At 47.9% G+C, this 20700-nt stretch overlaps 1 protein-coding gene across 2 annotated transcripts in view; it reads right to left on the bottom strand.

Annotated features, from left to right (window-relative positions):
* Positions 1-20700, bottom strand: part of SMARCD3 (SWI/SNF related BAF chromatin remodeling complex subunit D3) — a 2604506-nt gene that overhangs the window by 2562266 nt on the left and 21540 nt on the right. The window lies entirely within an intron of this gene.

The following is a 20700-nucleotide window of genomic DNA, read 5'->3' as shown; positions in this document are numbered from 1 at the left end:
ATTGCATTTGTGTGTGTCATGGTGTGCAATGGGTGGGTGAGCGTGTACCCCAGTGCTAGCATTCCTGTGTGGGGGCTTTTGTGATGATGGTTGGGGGGGGGGGGGTGTTATGGGTATGTGCAGTGGGCATGCTTTAGTGAGGGGTGTCCATGCTTTGTTGTGTCATGCAGGGCTTGGTGTTGGGATGGGTGGTTTGTGTTATTAGTACATTAGTGAGGAGTTGGAGTGATAGGGGAGGGGGTGAGGGTGGGGGTGTGTCATAGCATGCAGGTAGGGTGGGGGATATGATAGTTAAGATTTGACTTACCAGTGTCCTCCACCATGACCCCGAGCTCCTCCTCGGAGAACCTGGGTTGTCTTTGCCGTGCCATGGGGTGGTGTAGGTGATGTGTAGTGGTGTGTTTTGTTTTGTGCGTGGATGTTGTGTGGGTGATGGTGTTGTGTGCCTCTGTGTGGTGGGGTTGTCTATTCTGTGCTCTCTCTCTGCCTTCGTCAATCAGTTTTGGTCGTAGGGGTTTGTGGGTGATGTGGGTGTGTGTTTTATATTGTGTTGGGTGTGTGGGAGTCGTGCTGTTTGTATGTGTATCAGGTGTGTGTAATTCAAATTGTCCAATGTGGCGGTGTTTTGGAGATGTGTGTGTATTTTGAGCGCAGCGGTGTGTACCGCCAATGGAATACCGTGGTTGAAAGACCGCCGCGTGGATTCGTGGGTCGTGATAGCATGGCCGTGTTTCTGTTGGCGTGACAGTGGAGGTTTTGTTTTCGCCAGTTTATCACTGACCTTTGGTGTGGCAGACTTGTGTGGGTGTCTGAATTTCGGCGGATTCCGAGATGTGGGTCATAATAGCTGTGGCAGATTTCCGCTGCGGTGTATTGGCGGTCTTCTGCACGGCGGTAAGCGGCTTTTACCGCCAATGTTGTAATGACCCCCCAAGTCTCAAGGCCTATCAGTTACACAGAGGTCTGAAGTACTCCGAGATGGTACCTCAGATAGACGTGAAAGAAAAGATGAGATGGTGGCTCACGCATATGGAAGAATCGAGCTAAAGTGGAGGAAGGTTGAGCAAAATCGTCACATCCTTATTAGAATTAAAACTTTGTTACAAAAGCTTTGGATGTTATAGTCCTTATCACATTTTAACTTTCCAAATGTGATCTCAGTGCCATAATGTCTCAAAACTGGGCAGTTTCACCACTCTTGAGCGGTGACAGGAGACATATGCATTTGCAGTTATCTAATTTATTTCATCTAAACCATGTACACGTATCCCTTGACGTGATTCAGTCAGCTCAATAGACAGATCATCCCTGTTAATACCCTGAGCAGCAGGTATATCATTCACCTAAGCTATTTCTTGCTGTATTCTTTGAAAAAACACTATATCAGTGTTTGTTGCTTGTTAACCACCAAGGCCTCTTCTGAGATTCCTTGTTAAGTACTCTCCATAAATTACATACAGTTCAGCATAGTTGCACTAAATAAGACTGCAGAGACTGTTCTATGCCTTGCTCGGATTCCTTTACGTCATGCACCTTCTCAAGTTAAAAACATTTCCACATTGAAATCCTTGAGACACAATTACCTTGCCTTGCAAGAATATACTCTTTTGGTTACCACTAAGTTTTTTGGATTGGAGGAGCAGAAAGCTGTAAAGTAGCTTTGGCAAGGATGATATACAACTATAGTGCCTCACCCACCAGCCTCAGATAAACCAAATGAATAGCTTCATCTAGTTTCTTGCTCCATTATCCTCAATACTTTTTTGTTGGGTTCCAGCATTTCACGCCAAATGTTCATATTTTTTGTAATGCTTCTCATTAAAATTCCATACCGAGGATGCTAAAGGAGATTTTGTCCAGGAGCCTGCCCCTGAACCAATTTGCAAGAATCTATTACAGCTTCAAACATATCTATTGAAGCACCAGTTGATTTCCTTGACCTTAAAAACACTTTTCCTGACTGGAAGTGGACCAAAATCTAAATACTATCAAACACCTTAACAAATGGCCAGGGGTTCTGTCCATTTTCATTTAACAAAGTGCTCTGCATGCTGACAAGGCACTCACACACTGCATCAACTCACACTCAGAAATAGAGGCAACAGCTATCACTCAGAAATAGCGGCAACAGGAGGGGGCCAAGCAACTGGAAGAGAGACCATTAATCTTGTATTGAGTTGATGATGTTACTCAAGCACCCCATCTTTGGCATCCTTTCAGACAGCCAATGCTCACAGCTACAAGACATTTTCACAAAATAGATAGTGCTATTTAAAAACACAGCAGTGACAAAAGAGTAGTCACAAACTGCACATTATATTTTCTCCTCAGCAACACTTCATATCAGCTCGTATCCATAAACAGAGGCCTATTGGACTGTCAGCATGTAGCTGGAGGACACACCACCAATTGGACTATGGGTAGGATGTTGACATCACAGGATCCCCACCCAGACCCTTCCCTTTTTTCATCATTATTTGAGATAGCTGATATTCACAGCAGCAAGATGGTTGCACAAGGTACAGTGTGTTACTTAAAAACTTGACCACCACTGATAGTAAGCAATTACAAAGTGCCTTTTGGAATATTTTCCCAGCTACACTCCTCAACAGCTCACGTCTAGAAATAAAAGGCCAAGGGGAACATGGACCAAGCACCTGAGGACAGGCCACCATTTAGGCAGTGAGTGGGAGGATGATGTGAAGGATTCCCTACTCAGGCGCATCCCCTTTTCAGTGTCCTTTCAGACAATACACAGAGCATTAAGACAGTTTCATAAAGTGGACATTGCTATTTTAAAAATCAGCACTCACAAATAGGTAAGCAGTAGCAAACTGCTCAAGGCACAAAATTGAATGCAACTGTGAAATATTGTGTCAGTGTTCAACACAAGTGATGTGTAAGTCCACAGTTGAGGTTTGTGCTTGTTCAAGGTCTACAAGTAGCTCCATTAACGTAGAGCAAGTGCTATTGAGTTGCCGAAGTGTGAGCGACAGAATTCTCAGGAAAAATAAGACGCACAAAAAACAGACTAACAGTCAATTCAAAAAGGCCACGTCAATCTTCGCTTTTAAAATGGTCCTTTAACAGTACTTCCTAAAAAAAAACCTTTCTTTACCAATCGGCTGTACCATCTCTCCCTCCAAACCTGCAGTACAAAGATACCAGGGGGCACATTTATACTCCGTCTGCCCCAGATGTGCGTCAACATTTGGCGCAAACCTTGCCCCATATTTAAACTTTGACGCTCGCGGATGTCAAAATCCCGCAGTGTGCGTCATTTTCTGGATGTGGGAAAACTACCTTGCGTTAATCAAATGCAAGGTAGGCGTTCCCGTCCAAAATCTGACTTAAACGCCCGTGCGTCTTATTTATGCTACCGGGCAAAAATCCTGCACGGCCGGGAGGCGGAGCCAGAAAATGAAGCACAGCCTGATTTGCGTAAAAAATTAATGCCTGGGTCAGGGCAGGCGTTAAAATGGGGCACACACACCTTTATTTAATCAGAACACACAGAAGCAACAGCAGAGCAGCAAAAGGAAGACATGGAGGTGCTTCTCATCCACGCAGACGCAGAGCACAGCAACAACAGCAGCTACCACAACACCAGCAGGGACCCCAAAGGCAACGCAGAAGGCAGGAGAGGATATTCCGCACCAGCACAACCCTTCATGGTCTCAGGGAACATGACATCATCCAGAGGTACAGGTTGAACTGGCAAGCCATTCAGCAGCTGCTGCGCAACATTGAGCCACAGTTGGCACCCAGCTTGCTGACACCCCGCACCATCCCAACAGAAACCAAGCTGTTAGCTGTACTTCACATGTTGGCAAGTGGCTCCTTTCAAACCACTGGCGCCCTGGTTGCTGGGATATCACAGCCATCATTCTCCGCCTTCCTGACCAAAGTACTGGATGCCATCATCGGACTCACACCCCGCCACATCTGCTTCCCAAACACACAGCAGAAGCAGCAGGAGACAAAACAGGGGTTTTACCTCATTAATGGATTCCCACACGTCCTTGGTGCCATTGACTGCACACTTGTACGCCTTGTGCCACCTGCTGCAACTGAACACCTCTACCGCAACAGGAAACACACATTCCATCCATGTGCAGGCCACTGTGGATCACCAAGGATTGATCACCAGTGTCGTGGCAAAGTATCCTGGGAGTGTCCATGACTCATTCATCTTCCATCACTGTACCATCAATCAACACTTCCAGGATGGACGATATGGCAATGGACTACTTGTTGGTAAGTACAGAAACCTACTTATATACACACTGCACAGCAACCCTCTAGGACAAACAACACATACACCACAACAGTGACATGTGAACAGGAACACACTGAGGTTGTGACACCGCTAGGTATGTTTCATAGGTCTGCAGTGAACATGTCACACATCTGAAATTAGTGTACAGTCTAATGTCAAGACGTCAACGATCACAACGTATGGAGAGGTTTGGCTAATTGTCACCTTGCAAAATTTAAGCGTCTCACTGATGTTTAAATTAATCCATTGCATATGTCTAAAAGTATGAGATGTCCAGGGCACATAGATGCTAACTTGTTACCACCACTGTCAAATTTAATTTGTGTATGGAACTATCATCTCACCCCGAGTGAAGACACAGGAACACCTGTATCACAAGTCACAATGCTAGGGAGTGCACACTGTACTGCAAATCCCAAAACATACTGCTGACAACCGGTCAGCAGGCAAACACTTGTTCAGCCAAGAAAACAACCCAGTGCAGATGGTACATCCTAGAAGCCTAGGAAGCAACACAATAACACAAAAGAGTCACAGACAACACAAGACAACTACTGCTGTGCAAGGTGATATTAATGGGGCAAGCTACATCAACATGATCCCAATCATTTTCTCTTTCAGCTGATCAGGGATATGGGATCCAGCCATGGATTATGACACCATTTGGCAACCCAAGCACTGCAGTAGAGCGTGCCTACAATTAGGCACATAGGAGGACACGCACCATAGTCGAGAGGACCTTTGGCATCCTCAAGTCGAGATTCAGGTGCCTTGACATCACTGGTGGCAGCCTCCTATATTCACCAGAAATGGTCTGCAAGATCATTTTAACATGTGCCATCCTGCACAACATTTGTGTACGAAGGAACATTCCCCTATGAGAAACGGAGCCACAAATGCCTGAAGAGGAGGAAGAAGAGGATGCTGGCCTGCAACATGAGGGGGGAACAACAAAACACAGCTCCTGGATTGCGTAGGCGGCAACATATTGTGAACAATTTATTTTGAAACAACTCAGCATCACCACTGTATCAACATATGTGAATAAACACCGATAATAATCACCATATCATGGTCTGGGTAATCTTTTTTGCTCACCTTTGTGTCTAACTATCAGAATAAGAGTGTAGCCTCATGGAGCATTGCTGACATACCGATTAGGACACTGAAATTTCCAAAGCAATTGAGATGCGTATTATACAACAGTCACATTCACACACACTGTAAATGACATATATCCTGTACATTTCACCTTTGAAGGGCAATAGCAGATGACCACACCTATTTCACACATACATGTGGGCAACATGGTTCATCGCAGCAGATGGCACACAACTACGACATCATCAGTCAATAAGGGAAAAAAAGCCTCATACATGAGGCAGTGGATTTGCTATTGCATTGGTAACAGGAATGTATGACCACACCCTTGACAGCAGTAAGTCGTACAGCACCTATCTTTGCAAGGACTATCTGTGACTAGAATTCCATATAAGCAGAACATAGACAGCACAAGTGCCACACCTATGACAAGCATTGCGCACATGAGATTCCATGTACATGTCAGCCCATGTCCTAAGTCTAGACACACCCATGTTCCTGGTCTCACCCCACCTGTCTTAAGAGGTCCCTGGAATGGTAATATGTGTACCCAGATATTCCCTCCTCTACACACACACACAGACTAACAATAGTAATCCAGTGTGCTTCACCCTTTCGTATGGTATGCCATAGTCCTAGTACATCTGTCTGCATGGACGTAAGGTTAAATAATGCACTGGCTTGTAGTCTCTAAGCCCTGTTATCACCTGTTGTTTGCTTCCCATGTGAAAGGTACTGTTAGCCATTTGAACTCAAATCTCACCTACAGGACTTGTGAGAAACTGATGCAGCACACACCAGTGAGCACCTCCATGCAGACCACCCATTTGAAAATGCACTGCCCTTTCAGATGCTTGGAACAGAATAGAAGCTGCCATTTTGTCGATTACACTGTTATGCATTGCTAGAAAAATAAGCTGTGTAACACAGCCCTTGGGTTTATGTGTCACCTTCCAAAACACAGGACAAACACAGTTTTCCATGTCAACTGTCTTGTTCTTCCTCCAACCAGTCTTAGTCAGACCACTGAGTATGTACATTGTGAAATTGCTGGATCCTGATTGACCCTGCGTCCTGTCAGCCTGACTGGCACCTGTCGGTGCGTTGCCCTAAAGGTTCCTTGTGGCTACATATGTATCATAATTGCTTTCCCAACCCTCACATTCCTCCAGGGGTATTTTGTCAGGTGGTTCATCAATGCATACTCAAATACACTGTATAGCATAATCTGCTTATTTATCGTACCATAATTGAGAACTTGTCTCCAAATACCCAAATCATGGCCTATCCCTTGTCTGGGTCTCATGTATGCATGAGCAACAAAGTGTGACAGTGTACCATGGCCGTATGCTGGGATTGGGTATGGTGTCTCCAGCAGAACCAGCAATGTTAGATAATGTGCATGAAAAGTCCACACATGTTAGAACCCTGACAGGTCACACGCGGAATCACATTGCTCACGACATATTGATGGGCTGTGCGTGCTGAATAGCTGCAAGATTAATCAACACAGAGGCTATGATGTTCCCAGGTGCAGTGGGAACTTTACAGGCCAACCTTTTTTACAAATGTTGTAATGACACCTGCCGGAACATGACTCCTGAGATATGATCTCATTCAGCACACCAAGGTTGCCCTGTTGACAGTCTCATAGCACGTCTGCAGTGACAGGGTGGGACCATCCCCATGTAGGTTCTTATATCCTCATTGGCTTTACTTCCATTGATCTCCAAAGGATACTCAGTAGATACAGGAATAGCCGCCACTGACTCATGATGAGACCTGGACGTAACTGTGACAAACATAGACCCACAAAAATATACAGGATCAACACTGGACCACACACATGAACCAGACACCTCTGTGCAACTGATCACTGGAAATATGTGGCCACCTGCTGCTTCGTCTACTGGTCAACCACTGCCACAGGAGAGTTGTGGCTCAGTCATATGACCACATCTGTGGCGTGATATTACATTTGTGGTTCACCTTTGGCTTTCTGTGTCAATAACATGGTACCCACTTAGTCTGTACATGTGCCTGACTCACGGTGGGTTCACCAACAAGTACCTAGGAAGCAGTTTCCAAAATTCCAGGACATGTGATGGGCAAGTTTTGGACCATTGACATGAACAAGTGCCTGCCATCTATCCGGTGCGTGCTTTGTCATTTGTGGTGTTTACGTTACCCATAAACTAGAAGTTCACACAACAGATGTTGCTACATGTATGACTAACACATGTCCTCTCTCATTTCCACACTGACTTGCATCTGAGGGTTTGACACATTGACTTCACATTCATTAAAGCATATTTTCAATGATGCATCTTGTGATGCACACACTGTGGGTCAACAACTACATTAGTAGCCAATGCACACACATTGAGCCATAGGCATTGAGGTATTGTACTTATGTGCATCACCTTGCTATCCTCTCCTGACCCCAAACATGCCCAATTTGTGCAATACAGATATGAAGGCCACACGTTTGGCCATCTAGTGCGTCAGTCAAGAGTGAAAATCCTGTAAATGAAGTGGTGGATCATGGACCGCAGTAGTATGATGTCTCACATGAGCCCATTGTAGGATGTTGGCTCTGTATGTACTATTTCAAAGTAAGAAATAGCATGCACAGAGTCCAAGGGTTCCCTTTAGAGTTAAGATAGTGGCAAAAAGAGATAATTCTAATGCTCTATTTTGTGGTAGTGTGGTCGACCAGTAGGCTTATCAGAGGGTAGTGTTAAGCATTTTTTGTACACACACAGGCAATAAATGAGGAACACACACTCAAAGACAATACCAGGCCAATAGGTGTTTATATAGAAAAATATCTTTTCTTAGTTTATTTTAAGAACCACAGGTTCAAGATTTACAAACAATACTTTAAATGAAAGGTATTTCACTCAGATATCTTAGGAACTTTGAATAATTTTTTTTGGCAAAAATGGCAATAAGCTAATTTAAAATTGGACACAGTGCAAAATTCAATCGTTCCTGTGGGAGGTAAGTGTTTGTTAGTTTTTCAGGTAAGTAAAGCACTTACAGGGTTCAAAGTTGGGTCCAAGGTAGCCCACCGTTGGGGGTTCAGGGCAACCCCAAAGTTACCACACCAGCAGCTCAGGTCAGGTGCAGAGGTCAAAGTGGTGCCCAAAACGCATAGGCTTCAATGGAGAAGAGGGTGCCCCGGTTCCAGTCTGCCAGCAGGTAAGTACCCGTGACTTCGGAGGGCAGACCAGGGGTGTTTTGTAGGGCACTGGGGGGGGGGGGGGGGGGAACGGACACAAGTCAGCACAGAAAGTACACCCTCAGGGGCGGCTGGGTGCAGAGTGCAAACAGGCATCAGGTTTGCAATAGGTTTCAATGGGAGACCCAGGGGTCTCTTCAGTGATGCAGGCAGGCAAGGGGGGCTCCTCCGGATAGCCACCACCTGGGAAAGGGAGAGGGCCACCTGAGGGGTTGCTCCTGCACTGGAGGTCAGATCCTTCAGGTCCTGGGGGATGCGGGTGCAGTGTGTTTCCCAGGCGTCGGGTTCTTTGAAGCAGGCAGTCGCGGTCAGGGGGAGCCTCTTGATTCCCTCTGCAGGCGTCGCTGTGGGGGCTCAGGGGGGTCAACTCTGGCTACTCATGGGCTCGCAGTCGCAGAGGAGTCCTCCCTGTAGTGTTGGTTTTCCACAGGTCGAGCCGGGGGCGTCAGGTGCAGAGTGGAAAGTCTCACGCTTCAGGCAGGAAACGTGTGGTCTTTAAAAGTTGCTTCTTTGTTGCAAAGTTGCAGTCTTTGTGGAACAGGGCCGCTGTCCTCGGGAGTTCTTGGTCCTTTTAGATGCAGGGTAGTCCTCTGTGGCTTCAGAGGTCGCTGGACCCGGGGGGACGCGTTGCTGTTGCAGTTTTTCTCGAAGTGGGGAGACAGGCCGGTAGGACTGGGGCCAAAGCAGTTGGTGTCTCTGTCTTCTCTGCAGGGCTTCAGGTCAGAAGTCCTTCTTCGTGTTCAGGTTGCAGGAATCTATCTTGCTTAGTTCTGGGGGCCCCTAAATACTCGATTTAGGGGTGTGTTTGGGTCTGGGGGGTTAGTAGCCAATGGCTACTAGCCCTGAGGGTGGCTACACCCTCTTTGTGCCTCCTCCCTGAGAGGAGGGGGGCACATCCCTAATCCTATTGGGGGAATCCTCCATCTACAAGATGGAGGATTTCTAAAAGTCAGAGTCACCTCAGCTCAGGACACCTTAGGGGTTGTCCTGACTGGCCAGTGACGACTCCTTGTTTTTCTCATTATCTCCTCCGGCCTTGCCGCCAAAAGTGGGGCCGTGGCCGGAGGGGGCACCATCTCCACTAGCTGGGATGCCCTGTGGCGCTGTAACAAAGGGGGTGAGCCTTTGAGGCTCACCGCCAGGTGTTACAGTTCCTGCAGGAGGAGGTGAGAAGCACCTCGACCCAGTACAGGCTTTGTTACTAGCCACAGAGTGACAAAGGCACTCTCCCCATGTGGCCAGCAACATGTCTGGTGTGTAGCAGGCTGGCAAAACTAGTCAGCCCACACTGGAAGTCGGGTATGTTTTCAGGGGGCATCTCTAAGATGCCCTCTGGGTGTATTTCACAATAAAATGTACACTGGCATCAGATACCAAACCTCCCAGTTTTCAGTGTAGCCATTATGGTGCTGTGGAGTTCGTGTATGACAGACTCCCAGACCATATACTCTTATGGCTACCCTACACTTACAATGTCTAAGGTTTTGCTTAGACACTGTAGGGGCATAGTGCTCATGCACCTATGCCCTCACCTGTGGTATAGTGCACCCTGCCTTAGGGCTGTAAGGCCTGCTAGAGGGGTGACTTATCTATGCCATAGGCAGTGTGAGGTTGGCATGGCACCCTGAGGGGAGTGCCATGTTGACTTTGTCATTTTCTCCCCACCAGCACACACAAGCTACCAAGCAGTGTGCATGTGCTGAGTGAGGGGTCCCCAGGGTGGCATAAGACATGCTGCAGCCCTTAGAGACCTTCCCTGGCATCAGGGCCCTTGGTACCAGGGGTACCAGTTACAAGGGACTTACCTGGATGCCAGGGTGTGCCAATTGTGGAGACAAAGGTACAGTTTTGGGAAAGAACACTGGTGCTGGGGCCTGGTTAGCAGGCCTCAGTACACTTTCAAATCATAACTTGGCATCAGCAAAGGCAAAACGTCAGGGGTTAACCATGCCATGGAGGCATTTCCTACCCCCCCACCCCCCCCCCAAACGAAAGAGGATGAGACTAACCTTTCCCAAGAGAGTCTTCATTTTCTAAGTGGAAGAACCTGGAAAGGGCATCTGCATTGGCATGGGCAGTCCCAGGTCTGTGTTCCACTATAAAGTCCATTCCCTGTAGGGAGATGGACCACCTCAATAGTTTTGGATTTTCACCTTTCATTTGCATTAGCCACCTGAGAGGTCTGTGGTCAGTTTGAACTACAAAGTGAGTACCAAAGAGGTATGGTCTCAGCTTCTTCAGGGACCAAACCGCAGCAAAGGCCTCCCTCTCAATGGCACTCCAACACTGCTCCCTGGGGAGTAACCTCCTGCTAATAAAAGCAACAGGCTGGCCAAGGCCATCATCATTTGTTTGGGACAAAACTGCCCCTATCCCATGTTCAGAGGCATCAATCTGCACAATGAACTGCTTGGAGTAATCTGGAGTTTTCAGAATTGGTGCTGTGCACATAGCTTGTTTCAGGGTGTTAAAGGTCTGTTGGCATTCTATAGTCCAGTTTACCTTCTTAGGCATTTTCTTGGAGGAAAGTTCTGTGAGGGGTGTCACTATTGATACATATCCCTTCACAAACCTCCTGTAGTAGCCTGTCAAGCCAAGGAATGCCCTGACTTGAGTCTGGGTTTTTGGAGCTACCCAGTCCAGAATAGTCTGGATCTTGGGTTGGAGTGGCTGAACTTGGCCTCCATCTACAAGGTGTCCCACGTAAACCACAGTTCCCTGCCCTATCTGACATTTGGATGCCTTGATAGAAAGGTTTGCTGCTTGCAGGGCCTTCAAAACCTTCTTCAGGTGGACCAGGTGATCCTGCCAGCTGGAGCTAAAGACAGCAATATCGTCAAGATAAGCTTCACTAAAGGACTCCAAGCCAGCAAGGACTTGATTCACCAACCTTTGGAAGGTGGCAGGGGCATTCTTTAAGCCAAAGGGCATTACAGTAAACTGATAATGCCCATCAGGTGTGGAGAATGCTGTCTTTTCTTTTGCTCCTGGTGCCATTTTGATTTGCCACTACCCTGCTGTCAAGTCAAAGGTACTTAAGTATCTGGCAGCACCTAGTTTGTCAATGAATTCATCTGCCCTTGGAATGGGATGGTCATCTGTATTGGTGACAGGATTAAGTCCTCTGTAGTCCACACAAAACCTCATCTCTCTCTTACCATCCTTGGTGTGAGGTTTGGGGACTAAGACCACTGGGCTAGCCCAGGGTCTGTCAGAGTGCTCAATGACTCCCAATTCCAGCATCTTGTGGACTTCCACTTTGATGCTTTCCTTAACTTGGTCAGACTGTCTGAAAAATGTGTTTTTGACAGGCATGCTGTCTCCTGTGTCCACATCATGGGTACACAGGTGTGTCTGACCAGGGGTTAGGGAAATGAGCTCAGCAAACTGTTGTAAGACTTTCCTAAAGTCAGATTGTTGTTGGCCAGAGAGGGTGTCTGAATAGATCACTCCATCTACTGAGCCATCTTTAGGGTCAGTGGAGAGGAGATCAGGGAGAGGTTCACTCTCAGCTTCCTGGTCCTCATCTGTTACCATCAACAGATTCACATCTGCCCTGTCATGAAAGAGTTTGAGGCGGTTCACATGGATCACCCTTTTGGGGGTCCTGCAAGTGCCTAGGTCTACCAGGTAGGTGACCGGACTCTTTCTTTCTAGCACTGAGTAAGGGCCACTCCATCTGTCCTGAAGTGCCCTGGGAGACACAGGCTCCAGGACCCAGACTTTCTGCCCTGGCTGAAATTTAACCATAGCAGCCTTTTGGTCATACCACATCTTCTGGAGTTGTTGGCTGGCCTGAAGGTTTTTACTTGCCTTTTCCATGTACTCTGCCATCCTGGAACGTAGGCCTAATACATAGTCCACTATATCTTGTTTAGGCTCATGAAGAGGTCTCTCCCAGCCTTCTTTTACAAGAGCTAGTGGTCCCCTGACAGGATGGCCAAACAGAAGTTCAAAGGGGGAAAACCTTACTCCCTTCTGAGGCACCTCTCTTTAGGCGAAAAGCAGACATGGCAAGAGGATATCCCATCTCTTTTTAATCTTTTCAGGGAGCCCCATGATCATGCCTTTCAATGTCTTGTTACACCTTTCTACAAGACCATTGGTTTGTGGATGGTATAGTGTGGTGAATTTGTAAGTCACCCCACACTCATTCCACATGTGTTTCAGGTATGCTGACATGAAGTTAGTACCCCTCTCAGACACCACCTCCTTAGGAAATCCCACTCTGGTAAAGATAACTATGAGTGCTTTAGCTACTGCAGGGGCAGTAGTGGACCTAAGGGGAATTGCTTCAGGGTACCTAGTGGTATGTTCCACTACCACTAGGATATACTGGTTCCCTGAGGCTGTGGGAGGTTCAAGTGGACCCACTATGTCCATACCCACTCTTTCAAAGGGGACCCCCACCACTGGAAGTGGAATGAGGGGGGCCTTTGGGTGTCCACCTGTCTTACCACTGGCTTGACAGGTGGCACAGGAGACAGAAAACTCCTTTACTTTCTGGGACATGTTGGGCCAATAGAAATGGTTGACTAACCTCTCCCAAGTCTTGGTTTGTCCCAAATGCCCAGCAAGTGGAATATCATGAGCTAAAGTCAGAATTAACTTCCTAAACTCCTGAGGCACTACCACTCTCCTAGTGGCACCAGGTTTGGGATCTCTTGCCTCAGTGTAGAGGAGTCCATATTCCCAATAGACTCTATGGCCCTCATTCTGACCTTGGCGGGCGGCGGAGGCCGACCGCCAAAGTCCCGCCGTCAGGTTACCGTTCCGCGGTCGAAAGACCGCGGCGGTAATTCTGACTTTCCCGCTGGGCTGGCGGGCGGTCGCCTTCAGACCGCCAGCCAGCCCAGCGGGAAAGAGGCTTCCACGTAGAAGCCGGCTCGGAATCGAGCCGGCGGAGTGGAAGCTGTGCGACGGGTGCAGTTGCACCCGTCGCGTATTTCACTGTCTGCGCAGCAGACAGTGAAATACATTTAGGGGCCCTCTTACGGGGGCCCCTGCAATGCCCATGCCAGTGGCATGGGCACTGCAGGGGCCCCCAGGGGCCCCGCGACCCCCCCTACCGCCATCCGGATCTCGGCGGTCCAACCGCCGGGATCTGGATGGCGGTAGGGGGGGTCGAAATCCCCGCGGCGGTGCAGCAAGCTGCGCCGCCGCGGAGGATTCAATGGGGCCGCGGTACACTGGCGGGACCCCGCCAGTGGTGCCGGTCCGACCGCGGCTTTACCGCCGCGGTCGGAATCCCCATTGGAGCACCGCCGGCCTGTCGGCGGTGCTCCCGCGGTCCTCCGCCCTGGCGGTCAAAGACCGCCAGGGTCAGAATGACCACCTATGTGTTCCAGTGATTTTTCCTTTGGTCTCTTCAGCAGCTTGCTGCCTCAGGCCTTCAAGAGAGGGACATGGTTCTTGCCCCTTACACAACTGTTCCCTTGTGGGCCGCCCTGGGCCTAAGAGTTCAACCGGATAAGGTTCCAACTCCATGGGCTCAGTTCCCTCAGAGGGCAGAACTTCTTCCTGGGAAGAGAGGTCCCCTTTCTTTTGTTGTGTTGAAGCTGGTTCCCCAGTCTTCTTTCCTTTCCTCTTGGAGGGTTGGGCCATTATTCCAGGCTCCAACACCACTTTTTCACCCTGAGCTTTGCATTGTGCCCTTGTCTTGACACACACCAGTTCAGGGATACCCAGCATGGCTGCATGGGTTTTGAGTTCTACCTCAGCCCATGCTGAGGACTCCAGGTCATTTCCAAGCAAACAGTCTACAGGGATATTTGAGGAGACTACTACCCGTTTCAGGCCATTGACCCCTCCCCATTCTAAAGTTACCATAGCTATGGGATGTACTTTAGTCTGATTGTCAGAGCTGGTGACTGGGTAAGTTTGTCCAGTCAGGTATTGTCCTGGGGAAACCAGTTTCTCTGTCACCATGGTGACACTGGCACCTGTATCCCTCAGGCCTTCTACACTAGTCCCATTAATTAAGAGTTGCTACCTGTATGTTTGCATATTAGGGGGGCAGGCAGCCAGTGTGGCTAAATCCACCCCACCCTCAGAAACTAATGTAGCTTCCGTGTGAACCCTGATTTGCTCTCGGCACCTGGAGACTGGCTATTCCAGTGCTAACTGGAATAGTAGTAAATAGTAGTAAAAGTGGAACCTTTCTTGGGACAGGCCTTGTCTCCAGTTTGGTGTCCCTGCTGATTACAGCTACGACACCAGGCCTTCTTGGGATCAAAGTGTTTACCCTTGTACCCAAAATTGTTTTGTGAAGAGGTTTTGGACCCTTCCTCCTGAGCAGGTTTTTGGGGCCCTGTAGAAGACTCTTTACTTTTACCCTTGGATGTCTCAACATTCTTCCCCTGTGGAGTCTTTGGGACCCCTTTCTTTTGGTCACCCCCTGTGGAAGTCTTGGTCACCCTAGTCTTGACCCAATGGTCCGCCTTCTTTCCCAATTCTTGGGGAGAAATTGGTCCTAGGTCTACCAGACGCTGATGCAGTTTATCATTGAAACAATTACTTAACAGGTGTTCTTTCACAAATAAATTGTACAGCCCATCATAATCATTTACACCACTGCCATGAATCCAACCATCCAGTGTTTTGACTGAGAAGTCAACAAAATCAACCCAGGTCTGGCTCGAGGATTTTTGAGCCCCCCTGAACCTAATCCTGTACTCCTCAGTTGAGAATCCAAAGCCCTGAATCAGGGTAGCCTTCATGAGGTCATAGGATTTTGCATCTTTTCCAGGGAGTGTGAGGAGTCTATCCCTACATTTTCCAGTGAACATTTCTCAAAGGAGAGCACCTCAGTGAGATCTGTTTACTTTTCTTGTTGCACAAGCCCTCTCAAAAAGCTGTGAACCATTTGGTGATGTTATCACCATCTTCATATTTAGTTACAATCCCTTTGGGGATTTTTAGCATGTCAGGAGAATCTCTGACCCTATTACAATTGCTGCCACCATTGATGGGACCTAAGCCCCTCTCTTGTCTTTCCCTTTCTATGGCTAGGATCTGTCTTTCCAAAGCCAATCTTTTGGCCATCCTGGCTAACAGGAGGTCATCTTCATTGAGGCTGCCCTCAATGCTTCCAGAGTTGCTGGACTCTCCCGTGAGAAAAGCAGCATCTCTGACTATCACTTGTAGAGTCGGGGTTGGAGAAACCCTGGTCTCCCTATCGAGGACTGGAGGTGGGAGTTCTTCCAAATCACTAGTGTCCCCCTCTGTGAGGCCATCATCAGAGGGGTTGTTTTTAGCAAACTCTGCCAAGAGCTCCTGGAGCTGTACTTTGGTAGGGTTTGAACCAGTTTTTATCTTTTTGATTCTTCAGAGAGACCTTAACTCTGACATCCTAAGATGCAGGTAAGGGGTGAGGTTGAGTTCCATCACTATCTCTTCTGTAGTAGACATGTTGTTTCTAAAAGTTGGAATACTTTTTAAGAATCTAAAACTATCTCTAGAACTTAAATCCAAACTTACAAAAACTTTTAAATTCTAAAAGAAATGCTAACAGGGACTAACACAAGGCCCTAGCAGGACTTTAAAAAATGTACAAAAATAGCTCAAATAAATAAAAAAACAGTTTCTAATGACAATTTTTGGAATTTAGTCGTGTGATCAGGTATTGGCTGAGTAGTCCAGCCAATGCAAAGTCTTGTACCCCACCGCTGATCCACCAATGTAGGAAGTTGGCTCTGTATGTACTATTTCAAACTAAGAAATAGCATGCACAGAGTCCAAGGGTTCCCTTTAGAGGTAAGGTAAGATAGTGGCAAAAAGAGATAATTCTAATGCTCTATTTTGTGGTAGTGTGGTCGAGCAGTAGGCTTATCAGAGGGTAGTATTAAGCATTTGTTGTACACACACAGGCAATAAATGAGGAACACACACTCAAGACAATTTCAGGCCAATATGTGTTTATATAGAAAAATATATTTTGAGAACCACCGGTTCAAGATTTACAAACAACACTTTAAATGAAAGGTATTTCGCTCAGGTATCTTAGGACCTTTGAATCATCACAATAGCATGTACAGTTTTGGCAAAAATGGCAATAAGCTATTTTAAAATTGGACACAGTGCAAAATTCAACAGTTCCTGGGGGAGGTAAGTATTTGTTAGTTTTCCAGGTAAGTAAAGCACTTACAGGGTTCAAAGTTGGGTCCAAGGTAGCCCACGTTGGGGGTTCAGGGCAACCCAAAGTTACCACACCAGCAGCTCAGGGCCGGTCAGGTGCAGAGGTCAAAGTGGTGCCCAAAACGCATAGACTTCAATGGAGAAGGGGGTGCCCCGGTTCCAGTCTGCCAGCACGTAAGTACGCATGACTTAGGAGGGCAGACCAGGGGGGGGGGGGGTTTGTAGGGCACCGGGGGAGACACAAGTCAGCACAGAAAGTACACCCTCAGCGGCACAGGGGCGGCAGAGTGCAGAGTGCAAACAGGCATCGGGTTTGTAACAGGTTTCAATGGGAGACCCAGGGATCTCTTCAGCGATGCAGGCAGGCAAGGGGGGGGGGCTCCTTGGGGTAGCCACCACCTGGGCAAGGAAGAGGGCCACCTGGGGGTCGCTCCTGCACTGGAGGTCGGATCCTTCAGGTCCTGGGGGCTGCAGGTGCAGTGTGTTTCCCAGGCGTCGGGTTCTTTGAAGCAGGCAGTCGCGGTCAGGGGAAGCCTCTGGATTCCCTCTGCAGGCGTTGCTGTGGGGGCTCAGGGGGGTCTACTCTGGCTACTCACGGGCTCGCAGTCGCTGGGGAGTCCTCCCTGTAGTGTTGGTTTTCCGCTGGTCGAGCCGGGGGTGTCGGGTGCAGAGTGGAAAGTCTCACGCTTCCAGCGGGAAACGTGTGGTCTTTAAAAGTTGCTTCTTTGTTGCAAAGTTGTAGTCTTTATGGAACAGGACCGCTGTCCTAGGGAGTTGTTGGTCCTTTTAGATGCAGGGTATTCCTCTGAGGCTTCAGAGGTCGCTGGACCCTGGGGGACGCGTTGCTGTTGCAGTTTTTCTCGAAGTGGGGAGACAGGCCGGTACGGCTGGGGCCAAAGCAGTTGGTGTCTCTGTCTTCTCTGCAGGGCTTCAGGTCAGCAGTCCTTCTTCGTGTTCAGGTTGCAGGAATCTATCTTGCTTGGTTCTGGGGGCCCCTAAATACTCGATTTAGGGGTGTGTTTGGGTCTGGGGGGTTAGTAGCCAATGGCTACTAGCCCTGAGGGTGGCTACACCCTCTTTGTTCCTCCTCCCTGAGGGGAGGGGGGCACATCCCTAATCCTATTGGGGGAATCCTCCATCTGCAAAATGGAGGATTTCTAAAAGTCAGAGTCACCTCAGCTCAGGACACCTTAGGGGTTGTCCTAACTGGCCAGTGACGACTCCTTTTTTTTCTCATTATCTCCTCCGGCCTTGCCGCCAAAAGTGGGGCCGTGGCCGGAGGGGGCAGGCATCTCCACTAGCTGGGATGCCCTGTGGCACTGTAACAAAGGGGGTGAGCCTTTGAGGCTCACCGCCAGGTGTTACAGTTCCTGCAGGAGGAGGTGAGAAGCACCTCCACCCAGTACAGGCTTTGTTACTAGCCACAGAGTGACAAAGGCACTCTCCCCATGTGGCCAGCAACATGTCTGGTGTGTAGCAGGCTGGCAAAACTAGTCAGCCCACACTGGAAGTCGGGTATGTTTTCAGGGGGCATCTCTAAGATGCCCTCTGGGTGTATTTCACAATAAAATGTACACTGGCATCAGTGTGCATTTATTGTGCTGAGAAGTTTGATACCAAACTTCCCAGATTTCAGTGTAGCCATTATGGTGCTGTAGAGTTCGTGTATGACAGACTCCCAGACCATATACTCTTATGACTACCCTGCAGTTACAATGTCTAAGGTTTTTCTTAGACACTGTAGGGGCATAGTGCTCATGTACCTTTGCCCTCACCTGTGGTATAGTGCACCCTGCCTTAGGGCTGTAAGGCCTGCTAGAGGGGTGACTTATCTATGCCATAGGCAGTGTGAGGTTGGCATGGCACTCTGAGGGGACTGCCATGTCGACTTTGTCATTTTCTCCCCACAAGCACACACAAGCTGGCAAGCAGTGTGCATGTGCTGAGTGAGGGGTCCCCAAGGTGGCATAAGACATGCTGCAGCCCTTAGAGACCTTCCCTAGCATCAGGGCCCTTGGTACCAGGGGTACCAGTTACAAGGGACTTACCTGGATGCCAGGGTGTGCCAATTGTGGAGACAAAGGTACAGTTTTAGGGAAAGAACACTGGTGCTGGGGTCTGGCTAGCAGGCCTCAGTACAATTTCAAATCATAACTTGGCACCAGCAAAGGCAAAAAGTCAGGGGTTAACCATGCCAAGGAGGCAGTTCCTTACACCCATACACCGTCATGACCAAAGTGGGTGCAATCAGCCCATCTCAGTTTAGTCACAAATGTAATATAACATTAAAATGGTAAAATGACCCAAACCCAGTTAATGACCTGAAATCTACGCAATTGCGTAAAAAAATGACGCACAAGCGTAAAACAATTACGCTTATGCCCGAAAAATGACACATAATGCCCTGAAAACACCATTGACTCTTCCCCACTGTACCTCAGAAAATTGGTTAAGTGTTAAACTATTTCCATTTCTACTCCTGTGCGTCGAAAGAAATGACGCCCAGACTGTATGCGTCAAAATTTTTGACGCATAACGATAAAAGCGGCTGCCATTTTAGGCAGGAAGTGATGTAATAGGATATCCTGTTTACAGAATAGGTACAGTGGGTGTACTTTCACTTTCACTTTACAGTCTTTGATACTTCCTGACTGTGTGGCTGTGTTGAGAGTTTCATCTGGTCAAATTGTGCTTTTGTCTCTTGTGTGGTCTATTTCTTGTCTTTTTGTGAATAAAAAATTGTTGTTGCATCCTGTCTGAGTGTTTTTTGTGTACAATTGTGTTGTATAGTATTGTCTTTGTTTTGTTGGGAGTCTGTTGTGAGTAGTGTTAGTTTGGGTCTAGTTGGGCTGTATTAGTTGTTTAGTTTAAGTTTTTCCTATCCTACTTTCCCCCTATTCTCCTTTGTTCCCCTTTATCCCCTATTTATCTTTTGCTGCTAAGATGTTGGGTAGGCCTCATCTTGGCAAGATGGGTGAGGAGGAGCTGGGTGGTTTTATATGGCTGGTGTGCTATTTCCTACCCCTTATGATTGAGGCAGGTGGGCGGGTGATACAGGGGTATCACACTGAGGCACGGAGGCTCCGGTGGGCAAAGGTCTTGCATCACCTGCAACGCATTTATCGGACACCAAGGAATGACCACCAGCTGAAGCACCGCTGGGCTGACCTTATCTCCAGGGAGCAAGATCTGCTGGACCACCTGGGGATTGTGATTGGTGGCTCTGTTGGTGAGTACAATTCATGCAAATGTGCACGATTAAATGCTCTGTAGTGACATCAGATGATTTTTACAATATCTGCCGGCAATGTTGTTGAGTGTGTGGAATGCTTCGGAAACATACATGGTCATTTATGTACTATGTTAAGGACCACAATTGCTAGCTGTTAGGAAGCAAGAGCTCTGCAAACTTACTGAATACTTTTGCATTATGTAAGTTGGTGCGGCCTTTGTGTCAAACAGCTACACAAATCAGGAGCCAATTATGTATAGATATAGGTCACATTTGCCTGTGAGGTATAGAAATTTCCAATTCATTACCAACATTTGTTGACGCAACAGCTAGACTGACTTTTGAAACACTACATGAGGCTGAAAAAGAGTGCAGGCTTCACGTCAATTGATGATAGCAATGTGGCCCAAACATATGTCTCATGTGTGTCTGGTGAGTGTGTAAGGAAAGCGATCACGGAAATTCCAAAAATCTTAGGGATTATTGTGGCCTTCCTTCATTTCGGATACATGTCAGATCTGGATCCCCCCCAAAAAAAAACCAGTCATAGTCGAAGTCGAAAACTCACAGGGCACACACGTCTACACCCAAAAAGAAATTAATTATGTCTTCCACGGGTACTATGCACTTTTATATGCACCCCCCACCGTAACACTGACCCCCACCCAGTTGCGTGAATTAGAGGCTCTCACCACCCCCAATCTGACA

Source organism: Pleurodeles waltl, chromosome 10 (assembly GCF_031143425.1).
Source record: "Pleurodeles waltl isolate 20211129_DDA chromosome 10, aPleWal1.hap1.20221129, whole genome shotgun sequence".
Taxonomy (NCBI): Eukaryota; Metazoa; Chordata; class Amphibia; order Caudata; family Salamandridae; genus Pleurodeles; species Pleurodeles waltl.
Note: the sequence above shows the minus strand (reverse complement) of the source record. Positions and strands in the feature narration are given on the sequence as shown.